We start from the raw sequence: 25,325 nt of genomic DNA, 5'->3' as shown, positions 1-25,325 counted from the left end.
CTATGTGCCGGAGTTGTGGCGACATGTGTGCTCTAGCTGCAAACCTTATCTCTTTGGCCTATGTGCCGGAGGTGTGGTGATGTGTGTGCTCTAGCTGCACACCGTATCTCTTTGGCCTATGTGCCGGAGTTGTGGCGACGCGTGTGCTCTTGCTCCACTCCTTATCTCTTTGGCCTATGTGCCGGAGGTGTGGCGACGCGTGTGCTCAAGCTGCAAACCTTATCTCTTTGGCCTATGTACCAGAGGTGTGGCGATGCGTGTGCTCTAGCTGCACACCTTATCTCTTTGGCCTATGTGCCGGAGTTGTGGCGACGCGTGTGCGCTGGCTGCACACCTTATCTCTTCGGCCTATGTGCCGGAGGTCTGGTGACGCGTGTGCTCTGGCTGCACACCTTATCTCTTTGGCCTATGTGCCGGAGGTGTGGCGACACGTGTGCTCTAGCTGCAAACCTTATCTCTTTGGCCTATATGCCGGAGTTGTGGCGATGCATGTGCTCTAGCTGCACACCTTATCTCTTTGGCCTCTGTGCCGGAGTTGTGGCGATGCGTGTGCTCTAGCTGCAAACCTTATCTCTTTGGCTTATGTGCCAGAGGTGTGGCGATGCGTGTGCTCTAGCTGCAAACCTTATCTCTTTGGCCTATGTGCCGGAGTCGTGGCAATGCATGTGCTCTAGCTGCACACCTTATCTCTTTTGCCTATGTGCCGGAGGTGTGGTGATTTGTGTGCTATAGCTGCACACACTTATGTCTTTGGCCTATGTGCCGGAGTTGTGGCAAAGTGTGTGCTCTAGATGCACACCTTATCTCTTTGGCCTAGGTGTGGGAGGTGTGGCGACTTTTGTCCTCTAGCAGCACACCCTTATCTCATTGGCCTATGTGCCGGAGTTGTGGCAATGCGTGTGCTCTAGCTGCACACCTTATCTCTTTGGCCTATGTGCCGGAGGTGTGACGATGTGTATGCTCTAGCTGCACACCTTATCTCTTTGGCCTATGTGCAGGAGGTGTGGTGACGTGTGTGCTCTAGCTGCAAACCTTATCTCTTTGGCCTATGTGCCGGAGGTGTGACGATGTGTATGCTCTAGCTGCACACCCTTATCCCTTTGGCCTCTGTCCTGGAGGTGTGGCGACGCATGTGCTCTAGCTGCAAACCTTATCTCTTTGGCCTATGTGCCGGAGGTGTGGCGATGCGTGTGCTCTAGCTGCAAACCTTATCTCTTTGGCCTATGTGCCGGAGTTGTGGCGATGCGTGTGCTCTAGCTGCACACCTTATCTCTTTGGCCTATGTGCCGGAGGTGTGGTGATTTGTGTGCTATAGCTGCACACACTTATCTCTTTGGCCTATGTGCCGGAGTTGTGGCAACGTGTGTGCTCTAGCTGCACACCTTATCTCTTTGGCCTATGTGCAGGAGGTGTGGCGACGTGTGTGCTCTAGCTGCACACCTTATCTCTTTGGCCTCTGTGCCGGAGTTGTGGCGATGCATGTGCTCTAGCTGCACACCTTATCTCTTTGGCCTATGTGCTGGAAGTGTGGTGATGCGTGTGCTCTAGCTGCACACCTTATCTCTTTGGCCTATGTGCCAGAAGTGTGGTGATGTGTGTGTTCTAGCTGCACACCTTATCGCTTTGTCCTATGTGCCGGAGTTGTGGCGACATGTGTGCTCTAGCTGCAAACCTTATCTCTTTGGCCTATGTGCCGGAGGTGTGGTGACGTGTGTGCTCTAGCTGCACACCGTATCTCTTTGGCCTATGTGCCGGAGTTGTGGCGACTCGTGTGCTTTTGCTCCACTCCTTATCTCTTTGGCCTATGTGCCGGAGGTGTGGCGACGCGTGTGCTCAAGCTGCAAACCTTATCTCTTTGGCCTATGTACCAGAGGTGTGGCGATGCGTGTGCTCTAGCTGCACACCTTATCTCTTTGGCCTATGTACCAGAGGTGTGGCGACGCGTGTGCTGTAGCAGCACACCTTATCTCTTTGGCCTATGTGCCGGAGGTGTGGCGATGCGTGTGCTGTAGCAGCACACCTTATCTCTTTGGCCTATGTGCCGGAGTTGTGGCGACGCGTGTGCGCTGGCTGCACACCTTATCTCTTCGGCCTATGTGCCGGAGGTCTGGTGACGCGTGTGCTCTGGCTGCACACCTTATCTCTTTGGCCTATGTGCCGGAGGTGTGGCGTCGCGTGTGCTCTAGCTGCAAACCTTATCTCTTCGGCCTATGTGCCGGAGGTCTGGTGATTTGTGTGCTATAGCTGCACACCCTTATCTCTTTGGCCTATGTGCCGGAGGTGTGACGATGTGTATGCTCTAGCTGCACACCTTATCTCTTTGGCCTATGTGCTGGAGGTGTGGTGACGAGTGTGCTCTAGCTGCAAACCTTATCTCTTTGGCCTCTGTGCCGGAGTCGTGGCAATGCATGTGCTCTAGCTGCACACCTTATCTCTTTGGCCTATGTGCCGGAGGTGTGGCGATGCGTGTGCTCTAGCTGCAAACCTTATCTCTTTGGCCTATGTGCCGGAGTCGTGGCAATGCATGTGCTCTAGCTGCACACCTTATCTCTTTGGCCTATGTGCCGGAGGTGTGGTGATTTGTGTGCTATAGCTGCACACACTTATGTCTTTGGCCTATGTGCCGGAGTTGTGGCAACGTGTGTGCTCTAGATGCACACCTTATCTCTTTGGCCTAGGTGTGGGAGGTGTGGCGACTTTTGTCCTCTAGCAGCACACCCTTATCTCATTGGCCTATGTGCCGGAGTTGTGGCAATGCGTGTGCTCTAGCTGCAAACCTTATCTCTTTGGCCTATGTGCCGGAGGTGTGACGATGTGTATGCTCTAGCTGCACACCTTATCTCTTTGGCCTATGTGCAGGAGGTGTGGTGACGTGTGTGCTCTAGCTGCAAACCTTATCTCTTTGGCCTATGTGCCGGAGGTGTGACGATGTGTATGCTCTAGCTGCACACCCTTATCCCTTTGGCCTCTGTCCTGGAGGTGTGGCGACGCGTGTGCTCTAGCTGCAAACCTTATCTCTTTGGCCTATGTGCCGGAGTTGTGGCGATGCGTGTGCTCTAGCTGCACACCTTATCTCTTTGGCCTATGTGCCGGAGGTGTGGTGATTTGTGTGCTATAGCTGCACACACTTATCTCTTTGGCCTATGTGCCGGAGTTGTGGCAACGTGTGTGCTCTAGCTGCACACCTTATCTCTTTGGCCTCTGTGCCGGAGTTGTGGCGATGCATGTGCTCTAGCTGCACACCTTATCTCTTTGGCCTATGTGCTGGAAGTGTGGTGATGTGTGTGTTCTAGCTGCACACCTTATATCTTTGGCCTCTGTGCCGGAGTTGTGGCGATGCGTGTGCTCTAGCTGCACACCTTATCTCTTTGGCCTATGTGCCAGAAGTGTGGTGATGTGTGTGTTCTAGCTGCACACCTTATCGCTTTGTCCTATGTGCCGGAGTTGTGGCGACATGTGTGCTCTAGCTGCAAACCTTATCTCTTTGGCCTATGTGCCGGAGGTGTGGTGATGTGTGTGCTCTAGCTGCACACCGTATCTCTTTGGCCTATGTGCCGGAGTTGTGGCGACGCGTGTGCTCTTGCTCCACTCCTTATCTCTTTGGCCTATGTGCCGGAGGTGTGGCGACGCGTGTGCTCAAGCTGCAAACCTTATCTCTTTGGCCTATGTACCAGAGGTGTGGCGATGCGTGTGCTCTAGCTGCACACCTTATCTCTTTGGCCTATGTACCAGAGGTGTGGCGACGCATGTGCTGTAGCAGCACACCTTATCTCTTTGGCCTATGTGCCGGAGGTGTGGCGATGCGTGTGCTGTAGCAGCACACCTTATCTCTTTGGCCTATGTGCCGGAGTTGTGGCGACGCGTGTGCGCTGGCTGCACACCTTATCTCTTCGGCCTATGTGCCGGAGGTCTGGTGACGCGTGTGCTCTGGCTGCACACCTTATCTCTTTGGCCTATGTGCCGGAGGTGTGGCGACGCGTGTACTCTAGCTGCAAACCTTATCTCTTCGGCCTATGTGCCGGAGGTCTGGTGATTTGTGTGCTATAGCTGCACACCCTTATCTCTTTGGCCTATGTGCCGGAGGTGTGACGATGTGTATGCTCTAGCTGCACACCTTATCTCTTTGGCCTATGTGCTGGAGGTGTGGTGACGAGTGTGATCTAGCTGCACACCCTTATCTCTTTGGCCTCTGTGCCGGAGTTGTGGCGATGCGTGTGCTCTAGCTGCAAACCTTATCTCTTTGGCTTATGTGCCAGAGGTGTGGCGATGCATGTGCTCTAGCTGCACACCTTATCTCTTTGGCCTATGTGCCCGAGTTGTGGCGATGCATGTGCTCTAGCTGCACACCTTATCTCTTTGGCCTATGTGCCGGAGGTGTGGTGATTTGTGTGCTATAGCTGCACACACTTATGTCTTTGGCCTATGTGCCGGAGTTGTGGCAACGTGTGTGCTCTAGATGCACACCTTATCTCTTTGGCCTAGGTGTGGGAAGTGTGGCGACGTTTGTCCTCTAGCAGCACACCCTTATCTCATTGGCCTATGTGCTGGAGTTGTGGCGATGCGTGTGCTCTAGCTGCACACCTTATCTCTTTGGCCTATGTGCCAGAGGTGTGACGATGTGTATGCTCTAGCTGCACACCTTATCTCTTTGGCCTATGTGCAGGAGGTGTGGTGACGTGTGTGCTCTAGCTGCAAACCTTATCTCTTTGGCCTATGTGCCGGAGGTGTGACGATGTGTATGCTCTAGCTGCACACCCTTATCTCTTTGGCCTCTGACCTGGAGGTGTGGCGACGCGTGTGCTCTAGCTGCAAACCTTATCTCTTTGGCCTATGTGCCAGAGGTGTGGCGATGCGTGTGCTCTAGCTGCAAACCTTATCTCTTTGGCCTATGTGCCAGAGGTGTGGCGATGCGTGTGCTCTAGCTGCAAACCTTATCTCTTTGGCCTATGTGCCGGAGTTGTGGCGATGCATGTGCTCTAGCTGCACACCTTATCTCTTTGGCCTATGTGCCGGAGGTGTGGTGATTTGTGTGCTATAGCTGCACACACTTATCTCTTTGGCCTATGTGCCGGAGTTCTGGCGACGCGTGTGCTCTAGCTGCACACCTTATCTCTTTGGCCTCTGTGCCGGAGGTGTGGCGATGCGTGTGCTCTAGCTGCACACCTTATCACTTTGGCCTATGTGCCGGAGTTGTGACGATGCTTTTTCTCTAGCTGCACACCTTATCTCTTTGGCCTATGTGCCGGAGGTGTGGCGACACGTGTGCTCTTGCTGCACACCTTATCTCTTTGTCCTATGTGCCGGAGTTGTGGCCACGTGTGTGCTCTAGCTGCACACACTTATCTCTTTGGCCTATGTGCCGGAGTTGTGGCGATGCGTGTGCTCTAGCTGCACACCTTATCTCTTTGGCCTATGTGCTGGAGGTGTGGTGACGAGTGTGATCTAGCTGCACACCCTTATCTCTTTGGCCTCTGTGCCGGAGTTGTGGCGATGCGTGTGCTCTAGCTGCAAACCTTATCTCTTTGGCTTATGTGCCAGAGGTGTGGCGATGCATGTGCTCTAGCTGCACACCTTATCTCTTTGGCCTATGTGCCGGAGGTGTGGTGATTTGTGTGCTATAGCTGCACACACTTATGTCTTTGGCCTATGTGCCGGAGTTGTGGCAACGTGTGTGCTCTAGATGCACACCTTATCTCTTTGGCCTAGGTGTGGGAGGTGTGGCGACGTTTGTCCTCTAGCAGCACACCCTTATCTCATTGGCCTATGTGCCGGAGTTGTGGCGATGCGTGTGCTCTAGCTGCACACCTTATCTCTTTGGCCTATGTGCCAGAGGTGTGACGATGTGTATGCTCTAGCTGCACACCCTTATCTCTTTGGCCTCTGTCCTGGAGGTGTGGCGACGCGTGTGCTCTAGCTGCAAACCTTATCTCTTTGGCCTATGTGCCAGAGGTGTGGCGATGCGTGTGCTCTAGCTGCAAACCTTATCTCTTTGGCCTATGTGCCGGAGTTGTGGCGATGCATGTGCTCTAGCTGCACACCTTATCTCTTTGGCCTATGTGCCGGAGGTGTGGTGATTTGTGTGCTATAGCTGCACACACTTATCTCTTTGGCCTATGTGCCGGAGTTGTGGCGACGCGTGTGCTCTAGCTGCACACCTTATCTCTTTGGCCTCTGTGCCGGAGGTGTGGCGATGCGTGTGCTCTAGCTGCACACCTTATCACTTTGGCCTATGTGCCGGAGTTGTGACGATGCTTTTTCTCTAGCTGCACACCTTATCTCTTTGGCCTATGTGCCGGAGGTGTGGCGACACGTGTGCTCTTGCTGCACACCTTATCTCTTTGTCCTATGTGCCAGAGTTGTGGCCACGTGTGTGCTCTAGCTGCACACACTTATCTCTTTGGCCTATGTGCCGGAAGTGTGGTGATGTATGTGTTCTAGCTGCACACCTTATCTCTTTGGCCTATGTGCAGGAGGTGTGGCGACACGTGTGCTCTTGCTGCACACCTTATCTCTTTGGCCTATGTGCCGGAGGTGTGACGACGCGTATGCTCTAGCTGAACACCTTATCTCTTTGGCCTATGTGCCGGAGGTGTGGCGACGTGTGTGCTCTAGCTGCACACTTTATTTCTTTGGCCTATGTGCCGGAGTTGTGGCGACCTGTGTGCTCTAGCTGCACACCTTATCTCTTTGGCCTCTGTGCCGGAGTTGTGGCGACGCGTGTGCTCTAGCTGCACACCTTATCTCTTTGGCCTCTGTGCCGGAGGTGTAGCGACTTGTGTGCTCTAGCTGCACACCTTATCTCTTTGGCCTCTGTGCCGTGGTTGTGGCGACGTTCGTCCTCTATCTGCACACCTTATCTCTTTGGCCTCTGTGCCGTGGTTGTGGCGACGTTTGTCCTCTAGCTGCACACCTTACCTCTTTGGCCTATGTGCCGGAGTTGTGGCGACGTTTGTCCTCTAGCTGCACACCTTACCTCTTTGGTCTATTTGCCAGAGTTGTGGCGACGTTTGTCCTCTAGCTGCACACTTTACCTCTTTGGTCTATTTGCCGGAGTTGTGGCGACGTTTGTCCTCTAGCTGCACACCTTATCTCTTTGGCCTATGTGCCGGAGTTGTGGCGACGTTTGTCCTCTAGCTGCACACCTTACCTCTTTGGTCTATTTGCCGGAGTTGTGGCGACGTTTGTCCTCTAGCTGCACACCTTACCTCTTTGGTCTATTTGCCAGAGTTGTGGCGACGTTTGTCCTCTAGCTGCACACCTTATCTCTTTGGCCTACGTGCCGGAGTTGTGGCGACGTTTGTCCTCTAGCTGCACACCTTACCTCTTTGGTCTATTTGCCAGAGTTGTGGCGACGTTTTTCCTCTAGCTGCACACCTTACCTCTTTGGTCTATTTGCCAGAGTTGTGGCGACGTTTGTCTTCTAGCTGCACACCTTACCTCTCTGGTCTACGTGCCAGAGTTGTGGCGACCTGTGTGCTCTAGCAGCACACCCTTATCTCTTTGGCCTTAGCCCAGCCCTCCCCCCCCCCGCCGCTGCAGAGCAGCCTGGGAAGTGTAGTCTCCATGGAGCCAAATGGCCACTCGCCTCTTGGCGGTTATAGTAGCCCCTCCTCATGGGGGCAGGGGGTCGTGCCCCCCCGGGAGGGAGGAGGGAGGGGCTGCAGGTGCGGTGATGTGGAAAGGGTGACGTGTTAAGCTCCGGTGACGTGCAAAGTATGTCGGCAGCCGCCATGTTGAGAAGGTCTTCCTGATCCCCCGCGCCTGCGCAGATGGACCTAATGGGAGGGGGAGGCGGCGGGCGCCATTTTGGAGCGCCGCTCTTCGTTCTCCTCCTGCAGCCCGGCGGGGGTTCCCTCTTTCCGCCCGTTCCCCGTCGGCCTTCGGCGAGGCCCCGGCCCCGGCCCCGTGACTGGGAAGAAGAGGGGAGGCATCGGCGACGGGTAAGCTGGAGCCCACTTTTGAACTGGCAGTGGGGAGGGCGCGAGGCCGCCGCGGGGGGTTCCCGGAGGGTCCCCTCGAACTACAGCGCCCGTCATGCCCCGCGGGCCGGAAGTGAGGCCGCGGGGTGACGGGAGTTGTGGTCCCAGCCGCTGAGCCCTGCTTGGGGGGTGTTTGTGTATCTGCTGCGGGGAGTGGCGGGCTGCCCCCCAGGAAAGGCCCCAGGGTGGGCGGGCTAGTCTGCAGCAGGGCTCCTCGCCTAACCGGTGCTGCGCCCGCTGTCGCCGAACTACGACTCCCATCAGCCCCAGCCACAGTTAATGGAAGTTGGGGGTGATGGGAGTGGTAGTTGGGGGCCCCTCTGGAGGCCCCCAGGTTGGGAAGCCCCAGTCTGCGGGCTGGCTTGGAGGAGACGCCCCCCACCCCGGCCCCCTTGTTTCCAGAGCACCTAGAGATTGTGGCATGCTGTGCTTTTGCGGTGGGACTTCTCCCCTTAGCTAAGCAGGGTCTGTTAGGTTTGCATTTGAATGGGAGACTAATAGTATGAGGACTGTAAGATCTTCCCCCACTTAGGGGATGGAGCCGCTCGGGGAAGAGCATCTGGATTCTAAGTTCCCTCCCTGGCAGCATCTCCAAGATAGGGCTGAGAGAGACTCCTGCCTGCTACTTTGGAGAAGACGCTGCCAGTCTGGGTAGACAATCCTGAGCTAGAGGGACCAAGGGAGTACAGGGCAGCTTTCTATGTCCTAGTGTTGGGGCTGCTTGGAGGGCATGAAATCTCTGGGCAGTTCACCAATGAAAACACCCCCATCAAAACTATAATGCATATAAAATAAAATAAACCCATTTAAAGTAACCTTCAGCCCAACTTGTGGGAGTTGCTCTCGTTCTGCTTGAGGGGCTGTGGGGGGCCTGGGGAAAGCTGGGAGTCGGGCCTGAAGTCCAGTACTGGGGAACGTGGGAGCGTCAACAGCGCCTGCCACGTGGCTTGCTGCTGAAAAACAGACTGCAACCCTGTCGCCAGCCCCCCCTCCAAGCAGCCCCCGCCCCCCTTGGCTACCTGGGGCCCTGGTTGTTGGTGTTCCCTGTCTGATTAGTAGGATAGGACACGGGGCGGGGGGGGATCCTGTGGGAGTTGCTGAAGCCACTGGAAAGCTCCTCAGTGTGTGCGCAGATCCACCACCTGAAAAGAAAGAGCAGCAAGCGCCACTGGAGGGAGGCTGTGCTGGGGACAGATCGGGCCAGTGGCTCTCCCCCTACAAAATGTATGAGAATCGCCACTTTCAAAGGTGTGTCTTTCCCCTCATTTAGCAGGGAATGAGCATTCTTCTCCACGATGCCACAGTGAGGCCCATCTCATCTCTCCCTCGGCCTGGCCCACCTCACAGGGATATTATTTATTAGTTTATTTATCTATCAAATTTGTATACCGCCCCAAACTTTCGTCTTTGGGCGGTATATATTGTGAGGATAAAAAATGAAGTGTCCCTTCCGGAGCACACGGAGGCACCGAGATAATTGTGCACAATATGGCCAGACTCCTTTCCCAAAAAATAAAAATTCAGCCTTGCTTTCTTAGCCTGACTTTTGCTTCTAGGAATGAAACCAGTCAGGGAGCTTTCTTGAGGCTTGCTTCATTTCAGCAAGCCTAGCGGGTTTCGAGTCCACATCAAGGAGGAAAACAGGGCCGGGCTGGTTTGCAGATATTCCATATTGACAAAAGTACCGAGGCTTTGAAGAAGTCTGGGCGAGAGAAGTTGGATCCTGCCATGAAATCCACAGAAGGGGGCTTCAGGGTCAGTCTTGGACTCACCCGGCCTAACCATCCTGGGGGGCTTCAATACTCCCCCCTCCCATGGCCACTTCTCCCAGCAAGGGAGACATCCTGGTGTGTGATATATGCAAAGTACAGACCTCAAAACCAGGGGAGTTTCCCAACGGGCCCCCCAGTAAATGAGATGGAATCCTGATTGCGATCCCACCCGCTTCTTCAACCCACTGAGCTGGGTGTATTTATTTATTGTTTGATTTATATACCACTTTTTGATAAAGTAATTTCAAAGCGGTTTACAATCTAATAAAAACATTGCATAATTAAAATACAAAAATACAAATCATATAGATATAAAAATAATATAAATAACATTTAATGATCCATTAAAAAACAATAATACATAAAACACAAAGTGGCAATAGTAAAACAATACTTTTCATGGGTGCAGAGCCCAGTTACTTTTTTCCTTAAAACTGTCAAGGAGACTGAGGAGCGGACGCCAACCGGGAAAGCACTCCAAAGCCTGGGGGCCATGACTGAGAAGGCCCCGTCCCACGTACTCGGCAACCGAATCTCTCTCACTGTTGGCACACGGAGCAGAGCCCCCTCCGATGATCTTGTCAGGCGGGCAGAAACCCTTGGGAGCAGGCCAGGTTGCTGCTGGCTTGAGACCTTAGAGGGACACAGCAAGGGCTCTGCCTGCCGTCTCTCCCCAGGACTCAGTCACCCAGAGCAGGGTGGCTTTGTGGTTCTTCTGTGATCAGAGCAGTCCCTCTGTGCTGCCATTTGAGAAGGGAAGGCCTTTCCTGTCTCAGGCTCTGACCGGTTCTCTCTCTTTGTTTCAGCAGGTGAGGGCTAGGAGAGTGAGGAGGAAGGAAGGCCCCACCCATGACTGTGCAGAGGGATCAGAGGGGAAAAGAGGGAACAACAGAAGGAAAACCTTAAGCAGTGGAGAAGAACAAGAAGGGACCTTCTGCTTCCCAGCAGGGTGGCATCTGTAAAACAATAATCTCAAAAATAACAGGAGAAAGAAGTCCCTGCCCTGAGAATAGCAAAATCCTCCGTTCCGAACCAAGCTTTCAATCACAGTGGGAAATGAACACAAGGGGGAAACCCCATAAATGCTTGGAGTATGGAAAGAGCTTCAGCACAGTGGAAATCTTAATTGGCATCAAAGAACCCACACTGTGTAGAAACCATATACGTGCTCAGAGAGTGGAAAGAGCTTCAGCCAGAACGGGAATCCTACTAAACCTCAAAGTACCCACAGTGGAAATGGTGAAGAAATGGGGATTTCTGTTTTAGAATTTCACTTGGAAGTAAAGGAACCATTTGCAACTTGAAGGATTTCATTTTAAACATTAGCCATTTTATTTTATAATGGCCATATATTTTAAGCTTGAATCATAGTACATTTGAATCTGAAAGGATCTTCTGCTTTCTGGGGGCATCATGTTGTTTTAGATGTATCCTTGAGTGATTAAAATCCCTTGAGAGCAATAAAAGTGAAAAGGATTAATTAAGTATTTGTGCTTTTAAAAATCCCAACCTCCTCTGGACATGTCCCAAGCATATTTCCCCTAGTACCTTTTCTGCTCTCAAAAGGAGTGTGTGCAGCTCATTTCAGTGGCAGGATTGTGTATGTAAAATGAGGTATCTGTGAGTCAGCAGGTCACATGCCTTTATTTCACAGGAGGACAAGCAACAACAAACTTGGTTAGCAGCCCCATAACAAATTGTTCTCTACCCAGCTCACAGCAATGTTAAAGAGACATCAAACATGACAGCACAAATAAGAGATACATTTTAAATCTGCTGCCCCCCTGCCCCCATTTTAAAAGTCTGAAAGGCCTGGCCTTGGCTTCTAAAGGAACCAAGTTTGTTCTCGCTTGTTGTTTGTGGCATTGCACGACACCACGACTGATCAGGTGGCGCAGGTCTGTTCAGGCATCGGCCTCTGGTTCCAGTCTCCCGACTGGGGGGAGCTGGAGCCAGATGGAGTCAGCCTTTACTCTGGGCACGGTGGTATTTGGACCACGGGATTTTCTCTCTCTCTCTCTCTCTCCCTCCTCATCTTCTCAGCCGTTAGACCAGGGCTGCTCAACTTTGATCCTCAGGCTGTTGGACTACAATTCCCATCATCCCTGAGTGCTGGGCACTGTGGTGGGGGAGGATGGGAGCTGTAGTCCAGCAACCACTGGAGGGTCCAAGCTGGGCACCCCTGCACGAGTCTGTGAGAGCCTCCCCCCCACCCCACTTCTTGGGTGTCTGGGCTGTGGCTTCCTTCCCTGCACCCCTGCAAGAGGATCACGGTTGCCAACTCCCACCTTTGCACTGTGCTTCTGCATCCTCAATGCTCCACTTTGCTTCAAGAGCCTCTTCTCTGCTGCTCCTCTGGGGTGCCCTGAGTTTGGCCTGGGACTCAGAGGAGCCTCCCAGGGGGCAGTCCAGGGTCCCTCAGCAGCACAGGATGCTCTTCAAATGCCCCCCTCCTGCCCCCCAAGCACCAGAGGCTTCCCCAGGGAAGGGCCCAGGCACTCCCCCTGGGAGCTGGGAGGGAGCCCCTCCGTGCCTGCTGGCTCCCTTCCCCTCTCTCTTCTTGGGGGGCCCGGGGTGTGTGTGCTGCAGGGGGGGCTTCTTTTCTTCCTCCCCCCATATAATATGTCCAGCTGCGGGGGGGGGGCGGGGCTGCTGCGTGGAAGCAGCGTCTCTATCATCCTCCTGCAGGGCCAGAGCGTCGCCCCCTCCTCCCTCCTCCGAGTGAGCGGCCAGAGCAGAATCCAACAGGAGAGGCGAGTCTACCATACCCAGGACCGGACCCGCGAACGGCAGCTGCACGAGCCTCCTCCGGGGGAGCCTCCCGGCTTCTGTCCGCAGAGATCGACGCTCCACTCGGATTCACGCGGGTCCTGGCGGGGAAGGCGGGGGCGCCCCAGGCAGCAGGGCCAGCGCGGAGTCCCCTCTCCAGTCCGCGCGCCAAGCGCCTCCGCCTTCTAATGAGCGCGCCGCCGCCCCGCCCTCAGCCCCACCCCTCTGCAGCGCTCCCGGGATTGGCCGGCGCAGCGGGGGCGGGGCGGGGGTGGAGCGGGCGCCGATTGGCCAGCAGCCGGCCGGAAGGGGCGTGCCCGGGCGGGGCTCCTGCCACAAATCTCGAGGGCGCTTCGGAGGAGGACGTGGCGGCGGCAGCTCCAGCAAGAGACCGAGGAGGCGGCGATGCAGCAGATGACAGCCCCGGCAGGCAGCCCGGACCCCGCCGCGGCGGAGCGGAGCAGACCCGGAGCAGCTCCGACATTCTCCCGGGACTCGGGGAGGAGAAGAGCGGAGTCCCGCTGCTGGGTGGGTGGGTGGCTGGATGGGTGCCTGGAACTCCCCGCCACTGCGGAGAGGATCGTGATGGAAATAAAGATACTCCCCCCCCCCCCCGCCTGTCTCTTTCTTCCTCGGAGAGGTGTGTCTGTGGAGGGGGGTTTCTAGGGAGGGGTGCCCAGGAAAGCCCCTCTCTAGAGATCTCTTTGTGTGAGTGTAGATAGCAGGGGTCTCTAGAGAGGGACGCCCAGGAAAGCCCCTCTCTAGAGACTTGTCTGTTTGTGTGTTGTTTGTGTATAGGTAGTGGGGGTCTCTAGGGAGGGGTGCCCAGGAGAGCCCCTCTCTAGAGACTTGTCTGTGTGTGTGTTTGTTGTGTATAGGTAGTGGGGGTCTCTAGGGAGGGGTGCCCAGGAGAGCCCCTCTCCAGAGATCTCTTTGTGTGAGTGTAGATAGCAGGGGTCTCTAGAGAGGGACGCCCAGGAAAGCCCCTCTCTAGAGACTTGTCTGTTTGTGTGTTGGTTGTGTATAGGTAGTGGGGGTCTCTAGGGAGGGGTGCCCAGGAGAGCCCCTCTCTAGAGACTTGTCTGTGTGTGTGTTTGTTGTGTATAGGTAGTGGGGGTCTCTAGGGAGGGGTGCCCAGGAGAGCCCCTCTCCAGAGATCTCTTTGTGTGAGTGTAGATAGCAGGGGTCTCTAGAGAGGGACGCCCAGGAAAGCCCCTCGCTAGAGACTTGTCTGTTTGTGTGTTGGTTGTGTATAGGTAGTGGGGGTCTCTAGGGAGGGGTGCCCAGGAGAGCCCCTCTCTAGAGACTTGTCTGTGTGTGTGTTTGTTGTGTATAGGTAGTGGGGGTCTCTAGGGAGGAGTGCCCAGGAGAGCCCCTCTCCAGAGATCTCTTTGCGTGTGTGTAGATAGCAGGGGTCTCTAGAGAGGGGCGCCCAGGCAAGCCCCTCTCTAGAGACTTGTCTGTGTGTGTGTTTGTTGTGTATAGGTAGTGGGGGTCTCTAGGGAGGGGTGCCCAGGAGAGCCCCTCTCTAGAGATCTCTTTGTGTGTGTGTAGATAGCAGGGGTCTCTAGAGAGGGGCGCCCAGGCAAGCCCCTCTCTAGAGACTTGTCTGTGTGTGTGTTTGGTGTGTATAGGTAGTGGGGGTCTCTAGGGAGGGGTGCCCAGGAGAGCCCCTCTCTAGAGATCTCTTTGCGTGTGTGTAGATAGCAGGGGTCTCTAGAGAGGGGCGCCCAGGCAAGCCCCTCTCTAGAGACTTGTCTGTGTGTGTGTTTGGTGTGTATAGGTAGTGGGGGTCTCTAGGGAGGGGTGCCCAGGAGAGCCCCTCTCCAGAGATCTCTTTGTGTGTGTGTAGATAGCAGGGGTCTCTAGAGAGGGGCGCCCAGGCAAGCCCCTCTCTAGAGACTTGTCTGTGTGTGTGTGTGTGATTGTATAGATAGTGGGGGTCTCTAGGGAGGGGTGCCCAGGAGAGCCCCTCTCTAGAGATCTGTGTGTGTGTGTGTGTGTAGATAGCAGGGGTCTCTAGAGAGGGGCTCCCAGGAGAGCCCCTCTCTAGAAACATCTTTGTGTGTTTGTTTGTGTGTATAGATAGCAGGGGTCTCTAGAGAGGGTCGCCCAGTAAAGCCCCTCTCTAGAGACGTGTGTGTGTGTAGGTGGGGGGGGTCTCTAGGGAGGAGAGCCCCTCTCTAGAAACCTCACTCTGTGTGTGTGTGTAGGGGGGTCTCTAGGGAGGGGTGCCATGGAGTGCCCCTCTAGAGACCTATGTGTGGGGAGAGGGCTCTCTAGGGTGGGGCGCCCCAGTGCCCCTCTCTAGAGACCTCCCTCTCGGTGGAAGGGGTCTCTAGGGAGGGGTGCCCCGAGTGCCCCTCTCTAGAGACCTCCCTCTCGGTGGGAGGGGTCTCTAGGGAGGGGTGCCCCGAGCGCCCCTCTCTAGAGACCTCCCTCTTGGTGGGGTGGTCTCTAGGGAGGGGTGCCCCGAGCGCCCCTCTCTAGAGATCTCCCTCTTGGTGGGGTGGTCTCTAGGGAGGGGTGCCCCGAGCGCCCCTCTCTAGAGACCTCCCTCTCGGTGGGGTGGTCTCTAGGGAGGGGTCCCCGAGCGCCCCTCTCTAGAGACCTCCCTCTCGGTGGGGTGGTCTCTAGGGAGGGGTGCCCCGAGTGTCCCTCTCTAGAGACCTCCCTCTCGGTGGGGGGGTCTCAAGGGTGGGGCGCCCCAGAGCGTCCCTCTCTAGAGATCTCCCTCCTGGGGTGAGGCCGGTCTCTAGGGAGGGGTGCCCTGGAGCACCCTCTCTAGAAACCTCCCTCCCGGTGTGGGTGGAGGGGGGTCACTAGGAAGGGGTGCCCCAGAGCACCCCTCTCTAGAGACCTCCCTCCTCCCACCCCGGGACAGAGGTCTCTAGAGAGGGGCGCTCCTGGGCACCACTCCCTAGAGACCCACCTCAACCCGGGAGGGAGGTCTCTAGAGAGGGACGCTCTGGGGCACCCCACCCTTGAGACCCCCGCACCGAGAGGGAGGTCTCTAGAGAGGGGCACTAGGGGAGCCCCGCCCTAGAGACCCCCCCACCGAGAGGGAGGTCTCGAGAGGTGGGCTCCAGGGCGCCCCTCCCTAGAGACCCCCCCACCGAGAGGGAGGTCTCTAGAGAGGTGGGCTCAAGGGCGCCCCTCCCTAGAGACTTCCCCACCGAGAGGGAGGTCTCTAGAGAGGTGGGCTCCAGGGGACCCTCCTGGGTAAGGGGGGGGGGTCTCTAGGGGGAGGGGCACATTTCCAGAATAAAGTGAGTAATGACCATATTGAACTGAACTCCTTGTGTGTCTACAGCAGCCAGTGGATTTTTAGGTGTTTTACCTTTATGAAAGTTCACTAACAGAAAACTGCTGAATTCAAAGTGCAGCTAAGTTTATATACCACATTTTATTAAAACCACATCTGATTTAATGTACAAGCATAAAAACAGAACAAAATACAAAGCAACAGCAGCAAAGATAAGCCTGAGATCCCTAAAGACCCCCCCTTCCCGGAAGGCCTCTAGAGAGGGGCTCCCCAAGGTGACCCTCCCTAGAGACCTCCCTCTCGGTGGGGGGGGGTCTCTCGGGAGGGGCACCCTGGAGCCCACCTCTCTAGAGACCTCCCTCTCGGTGGGAGGGGTCTCTAGGGAGGGGCACCCCGAGCTCCCCTCCCTAGAGACCTCCCTCTCGGTGGGGGGGGTCTCTCGGGAGGGGCACCCCGAGCTCCCCTCTCTAGAGACCTCCCTCTCAGTGGGGGGGTCTCTCGGGAGGGGCACCCTGGAGCCCACCTCTCTAGAGACCTCCCTCTCGGTGGGGGGGTTCTCTAGGGAGGAGCGCCCAGAGCGTCCCTCTTTAGAGACCTCCCTCCCGGGGTAAGGTGGGTCTCTAGGGAGGGGTGCCCCGGAGCGCCCCTCTCTAGAGACCTCCGTCCCGGGGTGGGGGGAGGGAGGTCTCTAGAGAGGGGCACTCTCGGGCACCCCTTCTTAGAGACAGCCCTTCCCCCACAACAGGAGGGAGGTCTCTAGAGAGGGTGCTCCGGGGCACCCCTCCCTAGAGACCCACCTCACCCCCGCATGGAGGTCTCTAAAGAGGGACGCTCTGGGACGCCCCACCCTTGAGACCCCCCACCGAGAGGGAGGTCTCTAGAGAGGGGCGCTCGGGGCACTCCTCCCTAGACCACCCCAACGAGAGGAAGGTCTCTAGAGAGGGGCGCTTGGGGCACCCCTCCCGAGAGACCACCCCACCAAGAGGGAGGTCTCTAGAGAGGGGCGCTCAGGGCACCCCTCCCTAGAGAACCCCCCCACCAAGAGGAAGGTCTCTAGAGAGGGGCGCTCGGGGCGCCCCTCCCGAGAGACCACCCCACCGAGAGGGAGATCTCTAGAGAGGGGCACCTGGGGGCGCCCCTCCCTAGAGAACCTCCCCCACCGAGCGGGAGGTCTCTAGAGAGGGGCACCTGGGGGCGCCCCTCCCTAGAGAACCTCCCCCACCGAGCAGGTCTCTAGAGAGGAGCACCTGGGGGCGCCCCTCCCTAGAGAACCTCCCCCACCGAGAGGGAGGTCTCTAGAGAGGGGCACTCCTTTGCACCCCTCCCTAGAGACCCCTGTAGAGAGAGAGAGAGAGGTTTCTAGAGAGGGACTCTCCTCTGTAGAGACCCCCCCCCACCTACACCTACGTCTCTAGAGAGGGGCTCTTCTGGGCGCCCCTCCCTAGAGACCCCCACTGCCTACCTATACACACATACAGAGAGAGATCTCTAGAGAGGCGCACTCCTCAGCTCCCCTCCCTAGAGAGCCCACCATACACAGACACACAATGAGGGCTTTCTAGAGAGCAGCTCTCCCTAGAGACCCCCCTCCAGAAACACAGACAGAGTGAGGTCTCTAGGAAGGGGCTTTCCTGGGCGCCCCTCCCTAGAGACCCACCCTACCTACACACACAACCACACACACACACACACACAAGGGTCTCTAGAGAGGGGCTTTCCTGGGCACCCCTCCCTAGAGACCCCCCTCCACAAACACAGACAGACAGAGTGAGATCTCTAGAGAGGGGCACTCCTAGACGCCCTTCCCTAGAGACCCCACCCTACACACACACACCCCAAGAGGTCTCTAGAGAGGGGCTCTCCTGGGCGCCTCTTCCTAGAGATCCCCACTATCTAAACACACACAGAAAAACAGGTCCCTAGAGAGGGGCTCTCCTGGGCGCCCCTCTCTAGCGACCCACCCTACCCACACACACACACACAACCACACACACGGATCTCTAGAGAGGGGCTTTCCTGGGCACCCCTCCCTAGAGAGCCCCCTCCACAAACACAGACAGACAGGGTGAGATCTCTAGAGAGGGGCACTCCTAGATGCCCTTCCCCAGAGACCCCACCCTACACACACACACACACACACACCCCCCAAGAGATCTCTAGAGAGGGGCTCTCCTGGGCGCCACTTCCTAGAGATCCCCACTATCTAAACACACACAGAAAAACAGGTCCCTAGAGGGGGGCTCTCCTGGGCGCCCCTCTCTAGCGACCCACCCTACCCCCACACACACACAACCACACACACACACACACACACACGGATCTCTAGAGAGGGGCTTTCCTGGGCACCCCTCCCCAGAGACCCCCCTCCACAAACACCGACAGAGTGAGAGCTCTAGAGAGGGGCACTCCTAGACGCCCTTCCCTAGGGACCCCAGCCTACACACACACACACACAGAGGGATCTCTACAGAGGGCCACTCCGAGGCACACCTCCCTAGAGATCCCCCTCCACAAACACACACACACACACAGAGCGGGGTGTCTCTGGAGGGGAGCTCTCCTGGGCTCGCCTCTCTAGAGAGCTCCATCCATCCCTCCTTGCACCCATCCACACACCCCTCCGAGGAAGAACGAGACAGGCGGGGGGGGGAGCATCTTTATTTCCATCACGATCCATCCACAGTTGCGGGGGGCGAGTTGCAGGCACCCATCCAGCCAGCGGGGGCCTCCTCTTCCTCCCCGAGTCCCGGGAGGGTGTCGGATCTGCTCTGGGCTGCGCTCCTCTGCTCCGCCGCGGCGGGGTCCGGGCTGCCTGCCGGGGCTGCCATCTGCTGCATCGCCGCCTCCTCCTCGGTCTCTTGCTGGAGCTGCCGCCGCCACGTCCTCCTCCGAAGCGCCCTCGAGATTTGTGGCAGGAGCCCCGCCCGGGCACGCCCCTTCCGGCCGGCTGCTGGCCAATCGGCGCCCGCCCCGCCCCCGCTGCGCCGGCCAATCCCGGGAGCGCCGCAGAGGGGTGGGGCTGAGGGCGGGGCGGCGGCGCGCTCATTAGGAGGCGGAGGCGCTTGGCGCGCGGACTGGAGAGGGGACTCCGCGCTGGCCCTGCTGCCTGGGGCGCCCCCGCCTTCCCCGCCAGGACCCGCGTGAATCCGAGAGGAGCGTCGATCTCTGCGGAGAGAAGCCGGGAGGCTGCCCCGGAGGAGGCTCGTGCAGCTGCCGTTCGCGGGTCCGGTCCTGGGTATGGTAGACTCGCCTCTCCTGTTGGATTCTGCTCTGGCCGCAAACACTTATTTTTCTTCCTTCCTTCCTTCCTTCCCGGTTATATCCTGCGCTCCCTCCAAGGAGCTGAGAGCGGAGGACAGGCTGAGTTGTCTCCTCACAACAAGGGTGCCACGAGAGCTCACCAAGCCCCCAGCCTGTCAGGGAGGCCCCGTGTGCAATGTTACAGACCCCCCCCCCACACACCCACTCACAGCCCCAGGGAGCAGAAGGCTGCGGGGGTCCTGTTGTGGCCCCTGCTTGGCCCTGTTAACTTCTCCCACCAGCCTCCTTCCAAGGGAAAGCAACCCGTCCCGTCTGGTTCGAGATGTCATGTGGTCATTGCAGAAGAAGCGGCTAAGCGTCTTCACTCGGGAAACATCCTCCCTGATCAGGATTCACCCACCGGTGGCAGACCACCTCCGGGGGGTGTCTCTTTTCTTGAGCAGATGGGTGTTAAGAACCTGGGCCGGCCAGCTCCCGATGACTCATAACAATTAGCAATCCAGTGTATACAGACGTGCACAGGGCCTGGACAGAGAACAGATGGTTGATGGACGAGACACACACAGTATTCCAGCACAGCGCAACTCTCCGAGCTGGTGGGGAAATGAGGCCCAGGCATTAAACCCCCAGTTCCAGCCCCGTTCAGGTGCATCCGAGGATGCTGTACAGATCCAGTCCGGCCTGCCCCCATCCATGGCTCCAATGTAGGGCTACCGAGATAGAGGCCGTCTGGGTGGACTGCTGTGATGCAGAATGCTGTGGCGCCCAGCTTTCTGATCACGGGAAGAACGAGTCCACAAGCACAGCATCCCTCTCTGCCGACCTGCACTGCAACTGGACCGCCATGGGACCTCCCAGGGTGCGCAGGTGTGGGGGCACCGTTGTGGCCTCCCCGGTTCTTATCGTCCTCCTGGAGGGGAGCTTCTTAGAAGAGACGTTTCCTCTCTGATCTCGGAGCAGAAGGGAGGCTAGGAGTGACACCTCTCGGTCAGGCCAAGCGACGGAGTTATCCCAAAAGGAACCCGGAGGCAGTTGTGCAGCTTGGCTTCTTCCATCTCCTTGGCTCCCCTTCCAACCTGTGGATCAAGGACAAGGTAGGTACATCATCTTGTGAAATTGTAGCCACACATGCACTTTTTATGGCATTAGAAGAAATGGGGGTTCTCTCTCTTTCCCTCAGTCCGGTCCATCTTGGACCCTTGGAGATTATGCTGCCTCCCACAGCTCTTGGAGAAGGGGGCCCTTCATTTGTCTCTTACCTTTCCCTACTCCCCTGTCTAGGAACCCTGGCCCTGCTTGGTCCTGTTAACTTCTCCCACCAGCCTCCTTCCAAGGGAAAACCCATAAGAAGGCCACACAGTTGAAAAGTTAGCTTAAAAATAATTGAAGGATTTAATTGTATACCACCAGAGACAAAGGTTTTGGGCGGTATAGAAATATTTTAAATAAATAAGTCCGCACTAAGCACACACAAGTCTGAAGGGCCCCCGGGAAAGCCATTAGCTTTGTCCAAGCCTCACATTTGTGCAGGGAGCACATTTCACAGTTCAGGGGCTGTGGAGAAGCCAGTGGCCTCGCCCAGTTTTCCGGCAATAAGGAAAGTCTGCTAATAATAAAGGTCTAGCCACACTCTAGTCCAGGAACCAGGGATTGCATACCCCGAGTTCCCAGAGGAGAGCTGGTCTTGTGGTAGCTAAGCAGGGTCCACCTTGGTTGCATATGAATGGGAGATGTGATGTGTGAGCACTGGAAGAGATTCCCCTCCGGGGATGGAGCCGCTCCGGGAAGAGCATCAGAAGGTTCCAAGTTCCCTCCCTGGCAGCATCTCCAAGATAGGGCTGAAAGAGATTCCTGCCTGTAATCTTGGAGAAGCCGCTGCCAGTCAGTGTAGACCAGGGGTTCTCAACATTGGGCCCCCAGATGTTCGTGGACTTCAACTCCCATAGACACCAACCAAAGGCCACTGGGGCTGGGGATTATGGGAGGTGAAGTCCAACAACATCTGGGGACCCAACGTTGAAAATCCCTGGTGTGGACAACCCTGAGCTAGACGGACCCATAGCCTGACACAGTATGTGGCAGCTTCCTGTGTGCATGCTCAAAAGCACTGCTGCTTCTCACTGTCCACAGCTACGGCTTGCGTTCCAGAGCGACACTGTCCTCCTGGCCAGGTTCTCCTTGGGATGCAGAATGCTGTGGCGCCCCAGCCTTCTGATCGCGGGAAGAATCAGCCCCCAAGGACAGCATCGCTCTACAAACACGCTGAAACCGTGGTAGGCCGTGGGGGCACGGGGCTTGTAAGTGCATCTCCAGGGAGAGAGAACTGAAGCGCCCCCAATTTTTAAGCACTGAGACCCCGCAGATTTTTGACGGGAGAAAGAAGCCCCGGTGGGAAGCCCCTGGGGCGAGCTCCTCTTGGGAACTGGCTTTCAGTTTAGTGCTTACCTGGTTGCGTAGATGGCCTCGATTCTGTGTCGCTGCCTCCTTTCGGTCTCTTGAATTCTGTTGGTCAAGAACAATTCACATTTGAAACGTTGACAATATACCAACTGCAGATGCTGTGCCCTGCTGCAGACGGCCCCTGGCCAGGTGACCTCTTGCACCCCAGCACAGAGAGGAGCTGCAAGCTCTCAGGAATATCTCGTGGGTAAGGCTCCAATCCAGAATGTGCACCAGTATGTGGATATTCACAAGGGTATTCCTGACAATAGTCAAGGAGTTGGCAGAAAGTTCCAAGCAGGGTTGACTTCAGTAGATGTCAACCAAGACACCAACACATTTGGTTGGGGAGATGGAACCTGACACCTAAAGCTTGATGATGAAGCAGTCCTGGAATATCCCAGCGAAAGCCAACAAGCTTCCCTTCTTGCAGAATCCTGATATTTGGGTTGGAGAAAGTGACCCAGTGGCTTTACGCTGCCTCTATGGACCTGCAGACTCGCACAACCCAGGAGTCAGTTTCTGGGGATCAAACCATACCTGTCCCTACTGGGGCCTTGTGCTCGTTGCCATTAATCCGTATGGACAGTTGCCTGTCTATGGACAAGATGTCATAGGAAGCTGCCATATACTGAGTCAGACCCTTGGTCCATCTAGCTCAATATTGTCTACACACAGACTGGCAGCGGCTTCTCCAAGGTTGCAGGCAGGAGTCTCTCTCAGCCCTATCTTGGAGATGCTGCCAGGGAGGGAACTTGGAGCCTTCTGATGCTCTTCCCAGAGCGGCTCCAACCCCGAAGGGGAAGATCTTACAGTGCTGACACTTCTAGTCTCCCATCCATATGCAACCAGGGCAGGCCCTGCTTAGCTAAGGGGACAAGGCATGCTTGCGTCCACAAGGCCAGTTCTCCTCCCACCTCATGCTATATACTGTGGCATTCCTGGTTGTATTCATCTGTGCAGCTTGACTGAGACATTCAGCTCTGGGTGCGGCCCCAAAAGCTCCCTATACAGCCTTTAGATCCATGTCACATTTTAGATTAGACTCAAGATATCCACTTCTCTATTTTTCTAGCTGAGCTGTAAGAAACCTGTTTGATGGAGGAACATTCAAGGCCGGGGCTGCTGAGACTTGGCTCTTCTCCTGCCAGAAATCCCCCCTGAAGCTGCCGTGGACCCCCAAAGAAGCCACAGAAGTTTTTGCTAAGTGTTAGCCCGGCTTAGCTGACTCTGGGGACCAGGAGGAAAGAGGGGAGCAGAAGCACCCCTCGAGGAACCAAGAGGACCACCCCTCAGGTGACAAGCCTGAGAAAATGCTTCCAGCCCAATGCATTCTGGTGCTAAAGCAAAACACGAACAGGCCATACAGCAGCCTGTGACGAGGCACAGATGACCAGGCCCTGCTCAGGACAGCAGCCTGCAATGCATCAGTCACTCCCAGTACTGCTCTGAAGCCAAAGCCTCCCAGATGTCCTCGCAATTTGTTGAAGCAGCCAATTAAGCCCTACTCTGCTGAAGAAGGACTCGGCTAGAGTGTGGGAAACCTAGCCTTTGCGGGGGAAACCCAGCCAGCCAGACCTTTTCTCCAAACCCTCCTATTTTTAAAAAGAGACGAGAACATACCAGGGCATTAACCATCACCAAATGAAGCTCAGCAACACCACCCAAATGTCTGGTAAACACTCAGTGTGTAAAACTCTACATTGAGTCTACAACTCAAGAGCTACAGCCATTTTCATTTTTAAGAAAAGGATTTACCTTGTAGAAGATCAGAAGAGAGCCTCCCACTCCTCCTGAAAGCCCGGCTGCTCTGACTCAGCTCCCTGCTGCACCTGATCGTTACACACCCTAACCAAATCCTCAGCCTCTAGCAGGAGGAAAGCCCTTAAAGGGACGCCACCCTCTTCCTCCTCCCTGCAGGACCATCCTGCACAAACACAGCACCACTTGCTGGACCCCAGAACTCTCCTCCCTTCCTGAGTATACCATGAAGGGGTTCCCAGAGGCAGGTCTCTCCATCAAGGGGAGCCCGTGCAAATCCTCCTTGGGACCAGGAGGAAAGAGGGATGCAGAGGCACCCCTGGGAAAACCAACAGAGGAAACCCTCAGCTGCCTCCCCAGACACTTTACTGAGCTCTGGAAGCATTTCTGCTCTTGTTTAGCACTACCCCGGCTTAACGCTGCCTGGGTGCTGGGGCCAAAAGCATGCATGCCGCATTGGGATGTCAGCCATTCACATCAGAAGTGAAATATTGGAATGAAAAATGGTCTGCTGAGCTCAGCTCCCTGGGTGACTCTGGGCCAGTCATGTCTCTCTCAGCCTAACCCACCTCGCAGGGTTGTTGTGAGGATAAAAATAACCATGTATGTCTGGGCTCCTTGGAGGAAGAGTGGGATATAAATGTGAAAAATAAAATATAAAATGGGATGGTATAGATCTCATTAAGAACTACTGTCCTGCTTGGAGGAGTATTTTGAAAATCTGCCCCAACTATGTGATTAGGTTGGTTTTGAGTAGTCTCTCAGAGATGCAAAGTTTCTGAGAAGTTATATAAATATTATTTATTATTATGATTATTAATATCTTGAAAGAGTGAGGATTTTGCTATCATAGATATATGCTAGATATTTCTCAACCCCTTTGATGCTCCTCTGCTAGCATCTGAAGATGGGCTTGCCACTTAAACTAACACAGAGATTTGTAAAAGAAAGAACTCACCACTGGTGGCTTCTGAAACCTTTTCTGTCAGTTTCTTAGCTTTGAGTTTTGTAATCACTTTGGAATTTTGCAATGTATGTTTGGAAAGAAGGAAATACACTCTTTGTTTTGTTTATTGACTTGGGAGTCTTGTCTAAATAGGCATCATTCATATATTCTCTTGTTTAACAAAGGATATATGTTGTTTAGTACTCTTTGGTTGGCTGGTTCGATTTTCATCGGAGTTTCGCAGTGCTCCCCTCATATGGAGGGAATTCATGAAGAGTCCCAGGGCCTGAGAAAGGCTGATCTTCTCTCTCCCTCTATTTTTTAAAATACCTGTCCCCTTCTCCCATGACTGTAAAGAATCTTTGCAGTGCATCTTCCTTGTGTGGCCACTTTGTGCAGTCCAGTGACCGGAGGCAGGACTACACGAAAGGCAAAGAACAATGCATTTTCCTGATGCTGCAAAAGGGTAAAAGCAAATCCCCTCCTGTGTAGCAGCCCTTCAGATATTTCAAGATGGCTCTCATCTCCTGCCTGAGTCTTCTCCATGCTTCCAGCTCTTTCAGGCATTCCCCAAGGATATAGTTTCCAGAGCCTTCCCCATTTTGTCTGCCTCCCCGTGAACCCCTTCCGGTTTCCCTTGAATGTCCTTCCTAAAACGCAGGGCCCAAAACAGATACAGTAAGTGAGGCCTGACTACTGCAGAAGAGAAGCAAGGGTACAGTAACTGGGGCTGTTTAGCTTTGGAGAAAGACCACTAAAGGGGACATATGATAGAGGTCTATAAAATTATGCATGGTGTGGGGAGAGAGAAAGTTTTCTCCCTCTCTCTCTCACTACACTAGAACCAGGGGCTCTGGGAAGAGCACCTGCTTGCTTGCACGCAGAAGATTCCCAGTTCCCTCCCTGGCAGCATCTCCAAGATAGGGCTGAGAGAGACTCCTACCTGCAACCTTGGAGATGCTGCTGCCAGTCTGGGTAGACAATACTGAGCTAGATGGACCAAGGGTCTGACTCAGTATATGGCAGCTTCCTATGTACCAGTTGCAGAGGAGCAACGGTACGAGAGAGGGCATGCCTTCATCTCTTGCCTCTGGGAAGCAAACAGGCATCTGGTGAGCCACCGTGGGAAACAG

General features: G+C 55.5%; 1 protein-coding gene and 3 long non-coding RNA genes across 16 annotated transcripts in view; 2 read left to right on the top strand and 2 right to left on the bottom strand.

Moving 5' to 3' along the window:
* The window catches only part of LOC128337565 (zinc finger protein 345-like), a 39,378-nt gene extending 28,322 nt beyond the window's left edge, over window positions 1-11,056 (top strand). For 12 of the 13 annotated variants that reach the window (XM_053278707.1, XM_053278706.1, XM_053278709.1 and 9 more), the window contains one exon: window positions 10,558-11,056. The gene's annotated coding sequence lies outside the window, so the exon portion shown is untranslated. The remainder of the gene's footprint in view (window positions 1-10,557) is intronic. The other variant, XM_053278699.1, reaches the window with a different exon arrangement.
* On the bottom strand, window positions 10,064-12,730 carry LOC128337648 (uncharacterized). The gene is made up of 2 exons (XR_008312368.1): window positions 12,520-12,730; window positions 10,064-11,392 (listed from the first exon to the last, which is right to left on the bottom strand). It is a non-coding gene; the product is annotated as an uncharacterized LOC128337648 (long non-coding RNA).
* Window positions 12,731-20,001: 7,271 nt separating this feature from the next.
* Window positions 20,002-24,323, top strand: LOC128337638 (uncharacterized). Its single transcript, XR_008312353.1, has 2 exons — window positions 20,002-20,140; window positions 22,561-24,323. It is a non-coding gene; the product is annotated as an uncharacterized LOC128337638 (long non-coding RNA).
* Window positions 20,004-23,327, bottom strand: LOC128337644 (uncharacterized). Its single transcript, XR_008312363.1, has 3 exons — window positions 23,244-23,327; window positions 21,492-21,548; window positions 20,004-20,122 (listed from the first exon to the last, which is right to left on the bottom strand). It is a non-coding gene; the product is annotated as an uncharacterized LOC128337644 (long non-coding RNA).
* Window positions 24,324-25,325: the final 1,002 nt, after the last annotated feature.

This window comes from Hemicordylus capensis, chromosome 14 (genome assembly GCF_027244095.1).
Source record: "Hemicordylus capensis ecotype Gifberg chromosome 14, rHemCap1.1.pri, whole genome shotgun sequence".
Taxonomy (NCBI): Eukaryota; Metazoa; Chordata; class Lepidosauria; order Squamata; family Cordylidae; genus Hemicordylus; species Hemicordylus capensis.
Note: the sequence above shows the minus strand (reverse complement) of the source record. Positions and strands in the feature narration are given on the sequence as shown.